The sequence below is a fragment of the Oncorhynchus tshawytscha genome, linkage group LG30, assembly GCF_018296145.1.
Source record: "Oncorhynchus tshawytscha isolate Ot180627B linkage group LG30, Otsh_v2.0, whole genome shotgun sequence".
Classification (NCBI taxonomy): Eukaryota; Metazoa; Chordata; class Actinopteri; order Salmoniformes; family Salmonidae; genus Oncorhynchus; species Oncorhynchus tshawytscha.
The window spans coordinates 51,038,817-51,060,165 of NC_056458.1; the positions used below are offsets into that span (position 1 = coordinate 51,038,817).

Below are 21,349 nucleotides of genomic sequence, written 5' to 3' on the forward strand. Positions count from 1 at the left end.
GTTGACTGAGTATTACTGCTGTAAGGGGACGTTTGGGTTGACTGAGTATTACTGCTGTAAGGGAACGTGTGGGTTGACTGAGTATTACTGCTTTAAGGGGACGTGTGGGTTGACTGAGTTTTACTGCTGTAAGGGGACGTGTGGGTTGACTGAGTATTAATGCTGTAAGGGGAAGTGTGGGTTGACTGAGTATTACTGCTGTAAGGGGGAAGTGTGGGTTGACTGAGAATTACTGCTATAAGGGGAAGTGTGGGTTGACTGAGTATTACTGCTGTAAGGGGAAGTGTGGGTTGACTGAGAATTACTGCTGTAAGGGGAAGTGTGGGTGGACTGTATTACTGCTCTAAGGGGAAGTGTGGGTTGACTGAGTATTACTGCTGTAAGGGGAAGTGTGGGTTGACTGAGTATTACTGCTGTAAGGGGGAAGTGTGGGTTGACTCAGTATTACTGCTGTAAGGGGAAGTGTGGGTTGACTGAGTATTACTGCTATAAGGGGGAAGTGTGGGTTGACTGAGTATTACTATTGTAACGGGAAGTGTGGGTTGACTGAGTAGGAGTATTACTGCTGTAAGGGGAAGTGTGGGTTGACTGAGTATTACTGCTGTAAGGGGAAGTGTGGGTTGACTGAGTATTACTGCTGTAAGGGGAAGTGTGGGTTGACTGAGTATTACTGCTGTAAGGGGAAGTGTGGGTTGACTGAGTATTACTGCTGTAAGGGGGAAGTGTGGGTTGACTGAGTATTACTGCTGTAAGGGGACGTTTGGGTTGACTGAGTATTACTGCTGTAAGGGAACGTGTGGGTTGACTGAGTATTACTGCTCTAAGGGGAAGTGTGGGTTGACTGAGTATTACTGCTGTAAGGGGGAAGTGTGGGTTGACTCAGTATTACTGCTGTAAGGGGAAGTTGACTGAGTATTACTGCTATAAGGGGAAGTGTGGGTTGACTGAGTATTACTGTTGTAACGGGAAGTGTGGGTTGACTGAGTAGGAGTATTACTGCTGTAAGGGGAAGTGTGGGTTGACTGAGTATTACTGCTGTAAGGGGAAGTGTGGGTTGACTGAGTATTACTGCTGTAAGGGGAAGTGTGGGTTGACTCAGTATTACTGCTGTAAGGGGAAGTGTGGGTTGACTGAGTATTACTGCTATAAGGGGGAAGTGTGGGTTGACTGAGTATTACTGTTGTAACGGGAAGTGTGGGTTGACTGAGTGGAGTATTACTGCTGTAAGGGGAAGTGTGGGTTGACTGAGTATTACTGCTGTAAAGGGGAAGTGTGGGTTGACTGAGTATTACTGCTGTAAGGGGAAGTGTGGGTTGACTGAGTATTACTGCTGTAAGGGGAAGTGTGGGTTGACTGAGTATTACTGCTATAAGGGGAAGTGTGGGTTGACTGAGTATTACTGTTGTAACGGGAAGTGTGGGTTGACTGAGTAGGAGTATTACTGCTGTAAGGGGAAGTGTGGGTTGACTGAGTATTACTGCTGTAAGGGGAAGTGTGGGTTGACTGAGTATTACTGCTGTAAGGGGACGTTTGGGTTGACTGAGTATTACTGCTGTAAGGGAACGTGTGGGTTGACTGAGTATTACTGCTTTAAGGGGACGTGTGGGTTGACTGAGTATTAATGCTGTAAGGGGAAGTGTGGGTTGACTGAGTATTACTGCTTTAAGGGGGAAGTGTGGGTTGACTGAGAATTACTGCTATAAGGGGAAGTGTGGGTTGACTGAGTATTACTGCTGTAAGGGGAAGTGTGGGTTGACTGAGTATTACTGCTGTAAGGGGGAAGTGTGGGTTGACTGCTGTAAGGGGAAGTGTGGGTTGACTGAGTATTACTGCTATAAGGGGAAGTGTGGGTTGACTGAGTATTACTATTGTAACGGGAAGTGTGGGTTGACTGAGTAGGAGTATTACTGCTGTAAGGGGAAGTGTGGGTTGACTGAGTATTACTGCTGTAAGGGGAAGTGTGGGTTGACTGAGTATTACTGCTGTAAGGGGACGTTTGGGTTGACTGAGTATTACTGCTGTAAGGGAACGTGTGGGTTGACTGAGTATTACTGCTTTAAGGGGACGTGTGGGTTGACTGAGTATTACTGCTGTAAGGGGAAGTGTGGGTTGACTGAGTATTACTGCTGTAAGGGGGAAGTGTGGGTTGACTGAGTATTACTGCTGTAAGGGGACGTGTTGGTTGACTGAGTATTACTGCTGTAAGGGAACGTGTGGGTTGACTGAGTATTACTGCTTTAAGGGGACGTGTGGGTTGACTGAGTATTACTGCTGTAAGGGGAAGTGTGGGTTGACTGAGTATTACTGCTGTAAGGGGAAGTGTGGGTTGACTGAGTATTACTGCTGTAAGGGGACGTGTTGGTTGACTGAGTATTACTGCTTTAAGGGGACGTGTGGGTTGACTGAGTATTACTGCTGTAAGGGGAAGTGTGGGTTGACTGAGTATTACTGCTATAAGGGGGAAGTGTGGGTTGACCGAGCATTACTGCTGTAAGGGGAAGTGTGGGTTGACTGAGTATTACTGCTGTAAGGGGAAGTGTGGGTTGACTGAGTATTACTGCTGTAAGGGGACGTTTGGGTTGACTGAGTATTACTGCTGTAAGGGAACGTGTGGGTTGACTGAGTATTACTGCTTTAAGGGGACGGGGGTTGACTGAGTATTACTGCTGGGGGAAGTTGGGTTGACTGAGTATTACTGCTGTAAGGGGAAGTGTGGGTTGACTGAGTATTACTGCTGTAAGGGGACGTGTTGGTTGACTGAGTATTACTGCTTTAAGGGGACGTGTGGGTTGACTGAGTATTACTGCTGTAAGGGGAAGTGTGGGTTGACTGAGTATTACTGCTGTAAGGGGGAAGTGTGGGTTGACTGAGTAGGGGTATTACTGCATTAAGGGGAAGTTGACTGTATATTATTCATAATTCAATGGCATTGTGTCAATTAAATGATAATCCTCTGTAGCTGTTGGCTCAAAGCCAGGATTCCCATTAACATAAACAATATAATGGATGAAAGCATTTGCTAAATGGCATATATATATATATATATATAAACTTCAGAATTCAACTGTATATTTATATTTTTATATACAGTTGAATTCTGAAGTTTACATACACTTAGGTTGGAGTCATTAAAACTCATTTTTCAACCACTCTATACATTTCTTGTTATTAACAAACTATAGTTTTGGCAAGTCTACTTTGTGCATGACACAAGTAATTTGTCCAACAAATGATTACAGACAGACTATTTCCCCTATAAATTACTATATCACAATTCCAGTGGGTCAGAAGTGTACATACACTAAGTTGACTGTGCCATTAAACAGCTTGGAAAATTCCAGAAAATGATGTCATGGCTGTAGATCTTCTGATAGGCTAATTGACATCATTTGAGTCAATTGGAGGTGTACCTGTGGATGTATTTCAAGGCCTACCTTCAAACTCAGTGCCTCTTTGCTTGACATCATGGGAAAATCAAAAGAAATCAGCCAAGACAAAAAATTGGAGACCTCCACAAGTCTGGTTCATCCTTGGGAGCAATTTCCAAATGCCTGAAGGTACCACGTTCTGTACAAACAATAGTATGCAAGTATAAACACCATGGGACCACGCAGCCGTCATACTGCTCAGGAAGGAGACGCGTTCTGTCTCCTAGAGATGAACATATTTTGAGGCGAAAAGTTCAAATCAATCCCAGAACAACAGCAAAGGACCTTATGAATATGCTGGAGGAAACAGATACAAAAGTATCTGTATCCACCTATATATCCTATATATACTGCTCCAAAACTGCCATAAAAAGCCTACGGTTTGCAACTGCACATGGAGACAAAGATCATACTTTTTGGAGAAATGTCCTCTGGTCTGATGAAAGAAAAATATAACTGTTTGGCCATAATGACCATCGTTATGTTCGGAGGAAAAAGGGGGAGGCTTGCAAGCCAAAGAACCCCATCCCAACTGTGAAGCACGGGGGTGGCAGCATCATGTTGTGGGGGTGCTTTGCTGCAGGAGAGACTGGTGCACTTCAAAAAATAGATGGCATCATGAGGATGGAAAATGACGTTGATATATTGAAGCAACATCTCAAGACATCAGTCAGGAAGTTAAAGCTTGGCTGCAAATGGGTCTTCCAAATGAACAATGACCCCAGCCATACAAAATGGCTTAAGGACAACAAAGTCAAGGTATTAGAGTGGCCATCATTAAGCCCTGACCTCAATCGGATGGAATATTTGTTGGCAGAACTGAAAAAGTGTGTGCGAGCAAGGAGGCCTACAAACCTGACTCAGTTACACCAGCTCTGTCAGGAGGAATGGGCCAAAATTCACCCTACTTATTGTGGGAAGCTTGTGGAAGACTACCTGAAATGTTTGACCCAAGTTAAACAATTTAAAGGCAATGCTACCAAATACTAATTGAGTGTATGTAAACTTCTGACCCATTGGGAATGTGATGAAAGAAATAAAAGCTGAAATAAATCATTCTCTCTACTATTATTCTGACATTTCACATTCTTAAAATAAAGTGGTGATCCTAACTGACCTGAAACAGGGACATTTTTACTCGGATTAAATGTCAGGAATTGTGAAAAACTGAGTTTAAATGTATTTGGCTAAGGTGTATGTAAACTTCCGACTTGTTTTTGAAAGAAAAGCACATTTTTTGTCCAATAAAATAATTTCAAATTGATCAGAAATACAGTGTAGACATTGATAATGTTGTAAATGACTATTGTAGCTAGAAACGGCAGATTTTTTATGGAATATCTACATAGGCGCACAGAGGCCCATAATCAGCAACCATCACTCCTGTGTTCCAATGGCACATTGTGTTCGCTAATCCAGGTTTATCACTTTAAAAGGCTAATTGATTGTTAGAAAACCCTTTCGCAATTATATTAGCACAGCTGTTGTTCTGATTAAAGAAGCAATAAAACTGGCCTTCTTTAGACTAGTTGAGTATCTGGAGCATCAGCATTTGTTGGTTCAATTACAGGCTCAAAATGGTCAGAAACAATGACCTTTCCTCTGAAATTCGTCAGTCTATTCTTGTTCTGAGAAAGGAAGGTTATTCCATGTGAGAAATTGCCAAGAAACTGAAGATCTCGTACAACGCTGTGTACTATTCCCTACACAGAACGCAAACTGTCTCTAACCAGAATAGAAAGAGGAGTGGGAGGCCCCGGTGCACAACTGAGCAAGAGGACAAGTACATTAGAGTGTCTAGTTTTAGAAACAGACGCCTCACAAGTCCTCAACTGGCAGCTTCATTAAATAGTACCCGCAAAACACCAGTCTCAACGTCAACAGTGAAGAGGCGACTCCGGGATGCTGGCCTTCTAGGCAGAGTTGCAAAGAAAAAGCCATATCTCAGACTGTCCAATAAAAATAAAAGATTAAGATGGGCAAAAGACCACAGACACTGGACAGAGGAACTCTGCCTAGAAGGCCAGCATCCTGGAGTCACCTCTTCACTGTTGACGTTGAGACTGGTGTTTGCGGGACTATTTAATGAAGCTGCTAGTTGAGGAAATTGTGAGGTGTCTGCTTATGTGGGGCTCTGAATGATGTTCTGAATGACACTCAATTACATTTCCACGGGGGTCTCCAGACAACAGCAGAAAGATCCACAGACCCCGCCTCCCGCCCCCGCCCCCCGCCCCGCCCATCCCGAGATGTAATCTGACTGCTTGTGCAGTAATTCAATCACTCACTGTCTCTCTCTGTTTGTTACATAAAATATGGTTCAGTACAGTGGTGTAAAGTACTTAATAAGTAAAAATACTACTTCAGTAGTACTTTACTTTACTATTTATATTTTTGCTAACTTTTACTTTTACTTCAGTCACTTCCTAAAGAAAATACTATACTTTTTACTCCATACATTTTCTCTGACACCCAAAAGTACTCATTACATTTTGACAGGAAAATTGTCTAATTCACACACTTATCAAGAGAACATCCCTGGTCATCCCTACTCTCTCTGAACTTGGGGACGAAACACAAATATTTAATTTGTAAATGATGTCTGAGTGTTGGAGTTGGAGCCCCTGGCTCTCCGTCAATGAAAATAAAACATTATAATTGTCTGGTTTGCTTATTAATATACATAATTTTGAAATGGTTTATACTTTTACTTTTACTTTTGATACCTAAGTACATTTAAAACCAAATACTTTTAGACTTTTACTCAAGTAGTATTTTACCGGGTGACTTTTTATGAGAAATGTAGTACTTTTCAACCACTGGTTCAGTACTGTAACTTAAGTCTGTGTGATTACACCCACCCCACTCCACATCACCCAAGCAAAACTCAAGCTTGATGGTAATTGCACTCAATGTTGCCCTTAGTGGTTTTGAAGGCTTTTCCTGACGTCCTCAGTACAGGATAAGACGTCCAATTTAAAAGTCAATCCTGAGTGATCTGTCTTGAATTCAGACTGTTTATGCATTAATTAAATCTCTCTCTGGCTCTCTCTGTTTGGTCCATGAAATATGGCTAAGTACTGTAACCTAATAATGTATCCTCTTTGAGTGTGTGTGTCCCCTCATAGAGCAGTCTTTTATGCTGTTAACATTGTTGTTGACACACACAGTCTGCTAATGGCCTAAACGAGCTTCAGCCTTCCATTAACATTATCATAAACTAATTGGCTCCAAAACGATCTCAGCATAAGGAAATTTAACAAACTGATTGGCTAAAAAACGATCTCAACATCAGGAAATTAAACAAACCGATTGGCTCCAAAACGATCTCAGCATCAGGAAATGAAACCATATTTGTGTGGGGTACTGATTATTACAAATAAAATAAAATAGTTTTCGTCAATAACAAGCGTAGACTAAAAGTGAAATACTTACGGGCCCTTCCCAACAATGTAGAGAGTAAGAACAGGTGTAGACTAACAGTGAAATACTTACGGGCCCTTCCCAACAATGTAGAGAGTAAGAACAGGTGTAGACTAACAGTGAAATACTTACGGGCCCTTCCCAACAATGCAGAGAGAAATAACACAGAGAAGTAATAGAAAGGTAAAACACGTAATAATAAAGTAATAATATACAATGAGTAATGATATATTGATAACTTGATAACTTGGCTATAAACACGAGGTACCAGTACTGAGTCGATGTGCAGGGGTACGAGGTAATTGATATCCACATATAACTATGAATACAAGTGATGGATGATAAACAGTAGCGGATGAGTCAAAAAAGTGAGTTCATGGTCCTGTTGGTTCCAGACTTGGTGCTTCAGTACCACTTGCCGTGCGGTAGCAGAGAGCACACTCTATGACTAGGGTGGCTGGAGTCTTCAACTATTTTTAGGGCCTTTCCTGTAACACCGCCTAGTATAGAGGTCCTGGATGGCAGGGAGCTGGGCCCCAGTGATGTACTGGGCTGTCCTCACCACCCTCTGATATAGAGGTTCTGGATGGCAGGGAGCTGGGCCCCAGTGATGTACTGGGCTGTCCTCACCACCCTCTGATATAGAGGTTCTGGATGGCAGGGAGCTGGGCCCCAGTGATGTACTGGGCTGTCCTCACCACCCTCTGATATAGAGGTTCTGGATGGCAGGGAGCTGGGCCCCAGTGATGTACTGGGCTGTCCTCACCACCCTCTGGTATAGAGGTCCTGGATGGCAGGGAGCTGGGCCCCAGTGATGTACTGGGCTGTCCTCACCACCACCTGATATAGAGGTCCTGGATGGCAGGGAGCTGGGCCCCAGTGATGTACTGGGCTGTCCTCACCACCACCTGGTATAGAGGTCCTGGATGGCAGGGAGCTGGGCCCCAGTGATGTACTGGGCTGTCCTCACCACCCTCTGATATAGAGGTCGTGGATGGCAGCGAGCTGGGCCCCAGTGATGTACTGGGCTGTCCACACCACCCTCTGGTATAGAGGTCCTGGATGGCAGGGAGCTGGGCCCCAGTGATGTACTGGGCTGTCCGCACCACCCTCTGATATAGAGGTTCTGGATGGCAGGGAGCTGGGCCCCAGCGATGTACTGGGCTGTCCACACCACCCTCTGGTATAGAGGTTCTGGATGGCAGGGAGCTGGGCCCCAGCGATGTACTGGGCTGTCCACACCACCCTCTGATATAGAGGTTCTGGATGGCAGGGAGCTGGGCTCCAGTGATGTACTGGGCTGTCCACACCACCCTCTGGTATAGAGGTCCTGGATGGCAGGGAGCTGGGCCCCAGTGATGTACTGGGCTGTCCACACCACCCTCTGGTATAGAGGTTCTGGATGGCAGGGAGCTGGGCCCCAGCGATGTACTGGGCTGTCCACACCACCCTCTGGTATAGAGGTCCTGGATGTCAGGGAGCTGGGCCCCAGTGATGTACTGGGCTGTCCACACCACCCTCTGGTATAGAGGTTCTGGATGGCAGGGAGCTGGGCCCCAGTGATGTACTGGGCTGTCCGCACCACCCTCTGATATAGAGGTTCTGGATGGCAGGGAGCTGGGCTCCAGTGATGTACTGGGCTGTCCACACCACCCTCTGATATAGAGGTTCTGGATGGCAGGGAGCTGGGCCCCAGTGATGTACTGGGCTGTCCTCACCACCCTCTGATATAGAGGTGCTGGATGGCAGGGAGCTGGGCCCCAGTGATGTACTGGGCTGTCCTCACTATCCTCTGATATAAAGGTTCTGGATGGCAGGAAGCTCGGCCCCAGTGATGCACTGGGCTGTACACACTGGCCTCTGTAGCGCCTTGTGATTGAACGCCAAGCAGTTGCCTTAACCAAGCAGTTGCCTTACCAAGCATTTGCCTTACCAAGCAGTTGCCTTACCAAGCAGTTGCCTTACCAAGCAGTTGCCTTACCAAACAGTTGCCTTACCAAGCAGTTGCCTTACCAAGCAGTTGCCTTACCAAACAGTTGCCTTACCAAGCAGTTGCCTTACCAAGCAGTTGCCTTACCAAGCAGTTGCCTTACCAAGCAGTTGCCTTACCAAACAGTTGCCTTACCAAGCAGTTGCCTTACCAAGCAGTTGCCTTACCAAACAGTTGCCTTACCAAGCAGTTGCCTTACCAAGCAGTTGCCTTACCAAGCAGTTGCCTTACCAAGCAGTTGCCTTACCAAGCAGTTGCCTTACCAAACAGTTGCCTTACCAAACAGTTGCCTTACCAAGCAGTTGCCTTACCAAGCAGTTGCATTACCAAGCAGTTGCCTTACCAAGCAGTTGCCTTACCAAGCAGTTGCCTTACCAAACAGTTGCCTTAAACCAAACAGTTGCCTTACCAAGCAGTTGCCTTACCAAACAGTTGCCTTACCAAGCAGTTGCCTTACCAAACAGTTGCCTTACCAAGCAGTTGCCTTACCAAGCAGTTGCCTTACCAAGCAGTTGCCTTACCAAACAGTTGCCTTACCAAGCAGTTGCCTTACCAAGCAGTTGCCTTACCAAACAGTTGCCTTACCAAGCAGTTGCCTTACCAAACAGTTGCCTTACCAAGCAGTTGCCTTACCAAGCAGTTGCCTTACCAAGCAGTTGCCTTACCAAGCAGTTGCCTTACCAAACAGTTGCCTTACCAAGCAGTTGCCTTACCAAGCAGTGATGTAGCCAGTCATGGTTTCTGTCAACGGTATGTTTCATTCTAGAAAACTCCCGACTCTAATCCAGAGCGACTACAATAGCGAGTCATTTATCTTATCGACAAAGCAGGTGAAAAAGGTCATTCAAATAACCAAATTCAACCTAGCTAATTTCTGATTTATATGAAATTGTTTGACTACAGAGGAAGCAAAAATGTACTTCAAATCTATGATACTCCCCCACTTAACATACTGCTTGACAAGTTGGGCCCAAGCTTGTTGTTCAACATTATAACCCATTCAGTCTGTCTACAAACAGCCTCTCAAAGTGCTTGATAGGAAGCCAATAGCCATCATCACTGTTCCATCCTCAGAAAGCATGAGCTTTCTTGTGCAATACACTGACACATGTCTTGTTTTCAAGATCCTAAATGGCCTGGCTCCCCCTCCACTCAGTACATTTGTTAAACAGAAAACCCAAACATATGACAGCAGATCCAAAAGGTCTGCCATGAGAGGTGACTGTATAGTTCCCTTAAGGAAAAGCACCTTTAGTAAATCAGTTTTCTCTGTGAGAGCTTCCCATGTCTGGAATACACTGCCATCAGACACACATAACTGCACCACATATCACACTTTCACAAAATGCTTGAAGACATGGCTAAAGGTCAATCAGATTTGTGAATATAATCCCTAGCTGTGTGTTGCCACTTTCCATGTTGTCTGTTGTCTGTAGCTTGTGAGGTGTGGAAACACTTTGTTGCTTTTATGAATTTTGTCTTGCTGCTTTATGTTCTATGTTGCTCTGTCTGTATGCTACGTCTTGCTTGTCCTATGTTGCTATTGTCTATATTGTAATTGTTTTTAATAACCTGCCCAGGGACTGCGGTTGAAAATTAGCCGGCTGGCTAAAACCGGCACTTTTACTGAAACGTTGATTAATGTGCACTGTCCCTGTCAAAACAAAAGTAATAAACTAAACTAAACTTACATTTAGTTCTTTCATCTTAAGATACATTAGCTTGGTCCTCTCTGCACACACTTTGCTAACCACTAGGAATAAAAGGTTGACGACATTCACTACTCATTCACTCAGCATATTGAGTCCACTGGTCCCACTCATTCACTCAGCCTATTGAGTCCACTGGTCTCATTCACTCAGCCTATTGAGTCCACTGGTCCCACTCATTCACTCAGCCTATTGAGTCCACTGGTCTCATTCACTCAGCCTATTGAGTCCACTGGTCCCACTCATTCACTCAGCCTATTGAGTCCACTGGTCTCATTCACTCAGCCTATTGAGTCCACTGGTCTCATTCACTCAGCCTATTGAGTCCACTGGTCCCAATTATTCACTCAGCCTATTGAGTCCACTGGTCTCATTCACTCAGCCTATTGAGCCCCTGGTCTCATTCACTCAGCCTATTGAGTCCACTGGTCTCATTCACTCAGCCTATTGAGCCCCTGGTCTCATTCACTCAGCCTATTGAGTCCACTGGTCTCATTCACTCAGCCTATTGAGTCCACTGGTCTCATTCACATAGCCTATTGAGCCCCTGGTCTCATTCACTCAGCTTATTGAGTCCCCTGGTCCCACTCATTCACTCTGCCTATTGAGTCCACTGGTCCCACTCATTCACTCAGCCTATTGAGTCTCCTGGTCTCATTCACTCAGCCTATTGAGTCTCCTGGTCTCATTCGCTCAGCCTATTGAATACCTCTTTCCCCCCTCTCTCTCCAGAACTACCCTACACCTTTACCTCTTTCCCCCCTCTCTCTCCAGAACTACCCTACACCTTTACCTCTTTCCCCCTCTCTCTCCAGAACTACCCTACACCTTTACCTCTTTCCCCCTCTCTCTCCAGAACTACCCTACACCTTTACCTCTTTCCCCCTCTCTCTCCAGAACTACCCTACACCTTTACCTCTTTCCCCCTACCCTCTCTTTACCAGAACTACCCTACACCTTTACCTCTTTCTTTACCCCACCTTTACCTCTCTCTCAGAACTACCCTACACCTTTACCTCTTTCCCCCTCTCTCTCCAGAACTACCCTACACCTTTACCTCTTTCCCCCTCTCTCTCCAGAACTACCCTACACCTTTACCTCTTTCCCCCTCTCTCTCCAGAACTACCCTACACCTTTACCTCTTTCCCCTCTCTCTCCAGAACTACCCTACACCTTTACCTCTTTCCCCTCTCTCTCAGAACTACCCTACACCTTTACCTCTTTCCCCTCTCTCTCTCCAGAACTACCCTACACCTTTACCTCTTTCTCCTCTCTCCCAGAACTACCCTACACCTTTACCTCTTTCTCCCCTCTCTCTCCAGAACTACCCTACACCTTTACCTCTTTCCCCAGAACTACCCTACACCTTTACTCTCCCCCTCCAGAACTACCCTACACCTTTACCTCTTTCCCCCTCTCTCTCCAGAACTACCCTACACCTTTACCTCTTTCCCCCTCTCTCTCCAGAACTACCCTACACCTTTACCTCTTTCCCCCTCTCTCTCCAGAACTACCCTACACCTTTACCTCTTTCCCCTCTCTCCCAGAACTACCCTACACCTTTACCTCTTTCCCCCTCTCTCCAGAACTACCCTACACCTTTACCTCTTTCCCCCCTACACCTCTCTCCAGAACTACCCTACACCTTTACCTCTTTCCCCCTCTCTCTCCAGAACTACCCTACACCTTTACCTTTACCTCTTTTTACCTCTTTCCCCTCTCTCCAGAACTACCCTACACCTTTACCTCTTTCTCCCTCTCTCTCCAGAACTACCCTACACCTTTACCTCTTTCCCCCTCTCTCTCCAGAACTACCCTACACCTTTACCTCTTTCCCCCTCTCTCTCCAGAACTACCCTACACCTTTACCTCTTTCCCCCTCTCTCTCCAGAACTACCCTACACCTTTACCTCTTTCCCCCTCTCTCTCCAGAACTACCCTACACCTTTACCTCTTTCCCCCTCTCTCTCCAGAACTACCCTACACCTTTACCTCTTTCCCCTCTCTCTCTCAGAACTACCCTACCCTACACCTTTACCTTTCCCCCTCTCTCTCCAGAACTACCCTACACCTTTACCTCTTTCCCCCTCTCTCTCCAGAACTACCCTACACCTTTACCTTTCCCCCTTCTCTCCAGAACTACCCTCACCTTTACCCAGAACTACCCTACACCTTTACCTTTCCCAGAACTACCTCTTTACTCCCTCTCTCTCCAGAACTACCCTACACCTTTACCTTTCTCCCCTCTCTCTCCAGAACTACCCTACACCTTTACCTTTTCCCCCTCTCTCTCCAGAACTACCCTACACCTTTACCTCTTTCCCCCTCTCTCTCCAGAACTACCCTACACCTTTTTTCCCCCTCTCTCTCCAGAACTACCCTCACCTTTACCTTTTCCCTCTCTCTCCAGAACTACCCTACACCTTTACCTCTTTCCCCCTACCCTCTCTCCCCCTCTCTCTCCAGAACTACCCTACACCTTTACTTTCCCCCCTCTTCTCCAGAACTACCCTACACTCTTCCCCCTCTCTCTCCAGAACTACCCTACACCTTTACCTCTTTCCCCCTCTCTCTCCAGAACTACCCTACACCTTTACCTCTTTCCCCCTCTCTCTCCAGAACTACCCTACACCTCATTACCTTTTCCCCCTCTCTCTCCAGAACTACCCTACACCTTTACCTTTCTCCCCTCTCTCTCCAGAACTACCCTACACCTTTACCTCTTTCCCCCCTCTCTCTCCAGAACTACCCTACACCTTTACCTCTTTCCCCCTCTCTCTCCAGAACTACCCTACACCTTTACCTCTTTCCCCCTCTCTCTCCAGAACTACCCTACACCTTTACCTCTTTCCCCCCTCTCTCTCCAGAACTACCCTACACCTTTACCTCTTTCCCCCTCTCTCTCCAGAACTACCCTACACCTTTACCTCTTTCCCCCTCTCTCTCCAGAACTACCCTACACCTTTACCTCTTTCCCCCTCTCTCTCCAGAACTACCCTACACCTTTACCTCTTTCCCCCTCTCTCTCCAGAACTACCCTACACCTTTACCTCTTTCCCCCTCTCTCTCCAGAACTACCCTACACCTTTACCTCTTTCCCCCTCTCTCTCCAGAACTACCCTACACCTTTACCTCTTTCCCCCCTCTCTCTCCAGAACTACCCTACACCTTTACCTCTTTCTCCCCTCTCTCTCCAGATGATATTCTGTGAGATCTGGCCGCCCGACAACCTGCTCACTCGACCCCACCCCCTCCTCCCTTCTCCAGAACAACTCTGGAGACCTTCTCCCATTTCTCACTTCCCTCATCAACTCATCCCTGACCACTGGCGTCCCCTTTCACTTCAAAATGCTCCCCTCCTCAAGAAACCAGCATTCGACTCATCTGACGTCAAAAATTATAGACCTGTATCCCTTCTTTCTTTTCGTTCCAAAACACTTGAGCGTCTCTGACCAACGCTCTCATTATCTTTCTCAGAACAATCTTCTTGACCCTAACCAGTCAGGCTTCAAGACGGGTCATTCAACTAAGACTGCTCTTCTTTGTGTCACAGAGGCTCTCCACACTGCCAAAGCTGACTGTCTCCTCTTTTCTCATCCTCCTAGATCTATCTGCTGCCTCCGATACAGTGAACCATCAGATCCTCCTCTCCCCTCTCAGGGCTGGGAGACTCAGACTCTACCAGATCCTCCTCTCCTCTCTCAGGGCTGGGAGACTCAGACTCTACCAGATCCTCCACTCCACCCTCTCAGGGTTGGGCGTCTCAGGCTCTATCAGATCCTCCTCTCCACCCTATCAGGGCTGGGTGTCTCAGTCTCTATCAGATCCTCCTCTCCACCGTCTCAGGGCTGGGCGTCTCAGGCTCTATCAGGTCCTCCTCTCCACCCTCTCAGGGCTGGGTGTCTCAGGATTTATCAGATCCTCCTCTCCACCCTCTCAGGGCTGGTTGTCTCAGGCTCTATCACCACTCTTGGATTACATCCTACCTGGCAGGCCCCTCCTACCAGGTGATGTGGAGAGGATCTGTGTCTGCACCACATACTCTCACTACTGGTGTCCCCCAGGGCTCGGTTCTAGTCCCTCTCTTCTTCTCTCTATAGACCAAGTCACTCTGCTCTGTCATATCCTCACATGGTCTCTCCTACCACTGCTATGAGGATGGACCTCTCCTCTCCTATCACTGCTATGAGGATGACACTCCACTACTTTTCTCCTTCCCCCTTCTGACACCCAGGTGGCGACACACATCTCTGCGTGCCTGACAGATATCTCAGCTTAGCTTAACAAGACGGAAGTGCTCTTCCTCCCGGGGAATGCCTGCCCGCTCAAAGACCTCCTCATCACGGTTGACAACTCCACAGTGTCGCCCTCCCAGAGTACAAAGATCCTTGGCGTGATGTGACAACACTGAATTTGTCTGAACCGTCTCAGTGATTCTCCTTCCAATAGGGCGCTTCCCCTTCAATTCCCAATTAAATAGTGATTCTCCTTCCAATAGGGCGCTTCCCCTTTAATTCCCAATTTAATAACCAGCATCAGCTGTGCAAAAGTGGGGTTGTGATGGAGACGTGAATAAGGATGTGTGAATGAGGAAGTGTTCAACCCTCAGTTCCGAAGCTTCTTCACTCCGTTTGTTTTGTTGTATTTAAAAGTGCTGCTTTGTAGCCTTGTCTCAAGTTTAACCAGGATCGGATCCACTCATTGCTTCCTTTGGACTTCAAATCTCAGTTGGTCTCCGCTGGAGATCTGTTAGCGGATTGGATTGTCTGACTGACTACCACCTTTTTTGTATACGGTATTTCATTTGTTTTGATGTCATGTATACGGTGGTGATTTATGTAGTTAGTTGTAGTTGAGGACTTAGTAAGAGTTGATACGCTTTAAAGTTCTGTGGTAAAATTATTGTTATTGATTGTATGATTAATACTGGGTTTACGCTACACTTGTATGAACGGACAAACATTGCTTGACTAAGGTCACTTGAGTTCCTTGAACTCCTTTACCGGGCTGGACTCTTTTAGAAGTACAGGACTTTTCTGGAGGAACCAGAGCTCATTGTTTGTTATATTATTATGTGGTTGTGATCATTTATGTTGCTAATTCAACACAATGTTTTAAGGGTTTATGAAAAGTTTATTTCCATCCTGACTTTTACATAAGTCCTTTGTAATGAGTAGACTTGACGGACCAGACGAGACTCATTCCCTCACTAACCAAAAGGAGAAATCAATGTTTTCTCTGGTAGGCACAACCTACCTGGAACCCCTACAAATAATAACCTCAAGTCAAAACCGTTACAGTGACCATGGACAGCTGTCGTTCTCTGCGAATATCAAACCAGTGACTTGCTAATGTAGGTTCATGCTCTACAACATCTGTAGAGTACAACCCTACCTCACACAGGAAGCGGCACAGCTCTTAATCCACTCGTCATCTCCCGTCTGGACTACTGCAACTCGCTGTTGGCTGGGCTCCCCGCTTGTGCCATCACACCCCCGCAACTTATCCAGAATGCTGCAGCCCACCCTGCATTGTCGGAACTAGAAGCACAAGCATTTCGCTACACTCGCATTAACATCTGCTAACCATGTGTACGTGACAAATAAAATTTGATTTGATTTGTTCAACCTTCACAAATTCTCCCAAATTCACCCTTCTTCCACACACTTCACTAGTTTCCAGTCGAACCCACCTTGTGTTCAACCTTCCCAAATTCACCCTTCTTCCACACACTTCACTAGTTTCCAGTCGAACCCACCTTGTGTTCAACCTTCCCAAATTCACCCTTCTTCCACACACTTCACTAGTTTCCAGTCGAACCTCACATCCACAAGAAGACCACGGTGCCTATGGTACAGCAAGAGGAACCCCTACCCCCTACGACCTTTAGGACAGTTCCGGCTCAGCCCAGTCCAAGCTCTTCTCTGTCCTGGCACCCCAGTGGTAGAACGAGCTTCCCCTTGAAGCTAGGACAGTAGAGTCCCTGCCCATCTTCCCCTTGAAGCTAGGAGAGCAGAGTCCCTGCCCATCTTCCCCTTGAAGCTAGGACAGTAGAGTCCCTGCCCATCTTCCCCTTGAAGCTAGGAGAGTAGAGTCCCTGCCCATCTTCACCTTGAAGCTAGGAGAGTCCCTGCCCATCTTCACCCTGAAGCTCCCTTCCCATCTTCCCCTTGAAGCTAGGACAGTAGAGTCCCTGCCCATCTTCACCCTGAGTCCCTGCCCATCTTCCCTTGAAGCTAGGACAGTAGAGTCCCTGCCCATCTTCCCCTGAAGCTAGGACAGTAGAGTCCCTGCCCATCTTCACCTTGAAGCTAGGACAGTAGAGTCCCTGCCCATCTTCCCCTGAAGCTAGGACAGTAGAGTCCCTGCCCATCTTCCCTTGAAGCTAGGACAGTAGAGTCCCTGCCCATCTTCCCCTTGAAGCTAGGACAGTAGAGTCCCTGCCCATCTTCCCCTGAAGCTAGGACAGTAGAGTCCCTGCCCATCTTCCCCTTGAAGCTAGGACAGTAGAGTCCCTGCCCATCTTCACCCTGAAGCTAGGACAGTAGAGTCCCTGCCCATCTTCCCCTGAAGCTAGGACAGTAGAGTCCCTGCCCATCTCCCCTGAAGCTAGCCCATCTTCCCCTTGAAGCTAGGACAGTAGAGTCCCTGCCCATCTTCCCCTTGAAGCTAGGACAGTAGAGTCCCTGCCCATCTTCCCCTTGAAGCTAGGACAGTAGAGTCCCTGCCCATCTTCCCCTGAAGCTAGGACAGTAGAGTCCCTGCCCATCTTCCCCTTGAAGCTAGGACAGTAGAGTCCCTGCCCATCTTCCCCCTGAAGCTAGGACAGTAGAGTCCCTGCCCATCTTCCCCTTGAAGCTAGGACAGTAGAGTCCCTGCCCATCTTCCCCTTGAAGCTAGGACAGCCCTGCCCATCTTCCCCCTGAAGCTAGGACAGTAGAGTCCCTGCCCATCTTCCCCTGAAGCTAGGACAGTAGAGTCCCTGCCCATCTTCCCCCTGAAGCTAGGACAGTAGAGTCCCTGCCCATCTTCCCCTGAAGCTAGGACAGAGAGTCCCTGCCCATCTTCCCCTGAAGCTAGGACAGTAGAGTCCCTGCCCATCTTCCCCCTGAAGCTAGGACAGTAGAGTCCCTGCCCATCTTCCCCCTGAAGCTAGGACAGTAGAGTCCCTGCCCATCTACTGAAAACATCTGAAACCTCTTCAAAGATTATCTTAAATAATCCCAGATCATCTCCTCCCCCACTAAAAAGCTTAAACATGAACTAATACTGGCACTTGTCTCTTTTCCCTCTGACTTTGCGGACAGCTACTTTACTCAGGAAAATACACTATGATATATGGTTGTCCATCTTTTTATATATTTTTATTTTATTAATCCTTTATTTAACTAGGCAAGTCAGTTAAGAACAAATTCTTATTTACAATGACGGCCTACCTGGGAACAGAACGACAAAAGGCAAAAGACCTGGTGGCACTACCTCAAGATGAATGCTCTGGACCTGGTTGGACTGCACTACCTCAAGATGAATGCTCTGGACCTGGTTGGACTGCACTACCTCAAGATGAATGCTCTGGACCTGGTTGGACTGCACTACCTCAAGATGAATGCTCTGGACCTGGTTGGACTGCACTACCTCAAGATGAATGCTCTGGACCTGGTTGGACTGCACTACCTCAAGATGAATGCTCTGGACCTGGTTGGACTGCACTACCTCAAGATGAATGCTCTGGACCTGGTTGGACTGCACTACCTCAAGATGAATGCTCTGGACCTGGTTGGACTGCACTACCTCAAGATGAATGCTCTGGACCTGGTTGGACTGCACTATCTCAAGATGAATGCTCTGGACCTGGTTGGACTGCACTACCTCAAGATGAATGCTCTGGACCTGGTTGGACTGCACTATCTCAAGATGAATGCTCTGGACCTGGTTGGACTGCACTATCTCAAGATGAATGCTCTGGACCTGGTTGGACTGCACTACCTCAAGATGAATGCTCTGGACCTGGTTGGACTGCACTACCTCAAGATGAATGCTCTGGACCTGGTTGGACTGCACTACCTCAAGATGAATGCTCTGGACCTGGTTGGACTGCACTACCTCAAGATGAATGCTCTGGACCTGGTTGGACTGCACTACCTCAAGATGAATGCTCTGGACCTGGTTGGCACTACTGCACCTGGTTGGACTGCACTACCTCAAGATGAATGCTCTGGACCTGGTTGGACTGCACTACCTCAAGATGAATGCTCTGGACCTGGTTGGACTGCACTACCTCAAGATGAATGCTCTGGACCTGGTTGGACTGCACTACCTCAAGATGAATGCTCTGGACCTGGTTGGACTGCACTACCTCAAGATGAATGCTCTGGACCTGGTTGGACTGCACTACCTCAAGATGAATGCTCTGGACCTGGTTGGACTGCACTACCTCAAGATGAATGCTCTGGACCTGGTTGGACTGCACTACCTCAAGATGAATGCTCTGGACCTGGTTGGACTGCACTACCTCAAGATGAATGCTCTGGACCTGGTTGGACTGCACTACCTCAAGATGAATGCTCTGGACCTGGTTGGACTGCACTACCTCAAGATGAATGCTCTGGACCTGGTTGGACTGCACTACCTCAAGATGAATGCTCTGGACCTGGTTGGACTGCACTACCTCAAGATGAATGCTCTGGATAAGCTAAATTACAACAATCAAAACATGAATATGTGGAACTTTTTTGAAAACCTGAGGGCACATGACACAGTTTTTAAGAGGACTCTTCATGACTGTATTGGTGTGTGGTGATAGAGCTTTAGCAATGTGGAAACCGAGGAACTTGAAGCTCTCAACCCCTTCGATTGTGAATGGACCTTGGACCTCCGTTTCCTGTAGTTTCCTGTAGTCCACGATAAGACAATTTGTCTTGCTGATGCTGAGGGAGAGGTTGTTGTCCAGGTGCCACACTGCCAGGTCTCTGATCTCCTACCGAAAAACTGTCTCGTTGTCAGAGATTAGGCCTACCACTGTCGTATCGGGTGGAAACTTAATGATTGTGTTGGAGTGCGCGGCCAGGCAGTCGTGGGTTAACAGGGAGTACAGGAGGGGACTAAGCATGCACCTCTGTGGGGCCCCAGTGTTGAGGGTCAGTGTCGAAGACGGGATGTTGCCTACCCACCTACCACCTGGTGGAGGCCCGTGTGCAGTGCAGTGTGCAGTGCAATAGAGATTGCATCATCTGTGGATCTGTTGGGGTGGTATGCAAATTGGAGTGGGTCTAGGGTTTCTGGGATGTTGATTTCAGCCATGACTGACATTTCAAAGCACTTTATGGCTATAGATGTGAGTGCTACGGGGAGATTGTGATTTAGACAGGTTACCTTGGTGCACAGAGATTATGGTGGTCTGCTTGAAACATCCAGGTATTACAGACTGGGACAGGGGGATGTTGAAAATGTCAGTGAAGACACTTGTCAGCTGGTCAGCACATGCTCTGTGTACGTGGCCTGGTAATCCATCTGGCCCTACAGCCTTGTGAATGTTGACATGTTTACAGATCTCCCTCATATCAGTTACGGAGAGCGTGATCACACAGTCGTCCGGAACAGCTGGTGCTCTCATGCATGGTTCAGTGTTGCTTGCCTTGAAGCGAACATAGAATATATTTACCTCGTCTGGTAGGCTCACATCATTGGGAAGCTTGCGGCTGGGTTTCCTTGTGTAATCCGTGATAGTTTGCATGCCCTGCCACATCCGACGAGCGTCAGAGCAGGAGTAGTAAGATTCGATCTTAGATGCTTTGCCTGTTTGATGGTTCGTCAGCACAGTTTCTTATAAGCTTTTGTTTTAGTGTCCCGCTCCTTGGAAGCAGCATTTCTAGCCTTTAGCTCGGTGCGGATGTTGCATGTAATCCATGGCTTCTGGTTGGGATATGTACGTACGGTCAATGTGGGGATGACATCGTCGATGCACTTATTGATAAAGCCAGTGACTGATGTGGTGTACTCCTCAATGCCATCGGAAGAATCCCGGAACATGTCTGTTCTAGCAAAACAGTCCTGTAGCTTAGCATCGGCTTCATCTGACCACTTGTGTATTGAGCGAGTCACTGGTACTTCCTGTATGAGGTTTTCCTTGTAAGCAGGAGTCAGGAGGATTTTTTAATTTTATTTTTTATTTGACCTTTATTTAACCAGGCAAGTCAGTTAAGAACAAATTCTTATTTTCAATGACGGCCTAGGAACAGTGGGTTAACTGGTCTAGGAACAGTGGGTTAACTGGTCTAGGAACAGTGGGTTAACTGGTCTAGGAACAGTGGGTTAACTGGTCTAGGAACAGTGGGTTAACTGGTCTAGGAACAGTGGGTTAACTGGTCTAGGAACAGTGGGTTAACTGGTCTAGGAACAGTGGGTTAACTGGTCTAGGAACAGTGGGTTAACTGGTCTAGGAACAGTGGGTTAACTGGCCTAGGAACAGTGGGTTAACTGGTCTAGGAACAGTGGGTTAACTGGTCTAGGAACAGTGGGTTAACTGGCCTAGCAACAGTGGGTTAACTGGCCTAGGAACAGTGGGTTAACTGGTCTAGGTGGGTTAACAGTGGGTTAACTGGTCTAGGAACAGTGGGTTAACTGGCCTAGGAACAGTGGGTTAACTGGCTAGGAACAGTGGGTTAACTGGTCTAGGAACAGTGGGTTAACTGGTCTAGGAACAGTGGGTTAACTGGTCTAGGAACAGTGGGTTAACTGGTCTAGGAACAGTGGGTTAACTGGTCTAGGAACAGTGGGTTAACTGGTCTAGGAACAGTGGG

At 47.1% G+C, this 21,349-nt stretch overlaps 1 protein-coding gene across 1 annotated transcript in view; it reads right to left on the bottom strand.

Annotated features, from left to right (window-relative positions):
• LOC112238761 (cell adhesion molecule 2-like) overlaps positions 1-21,349 on the bottom strand; it is a 499,544-nt gene that overhangs the window by 126,741 nt on the left and 351,454 nt on the right. The gene's annotated exons all lie outside the window — the stretch shown is intronic.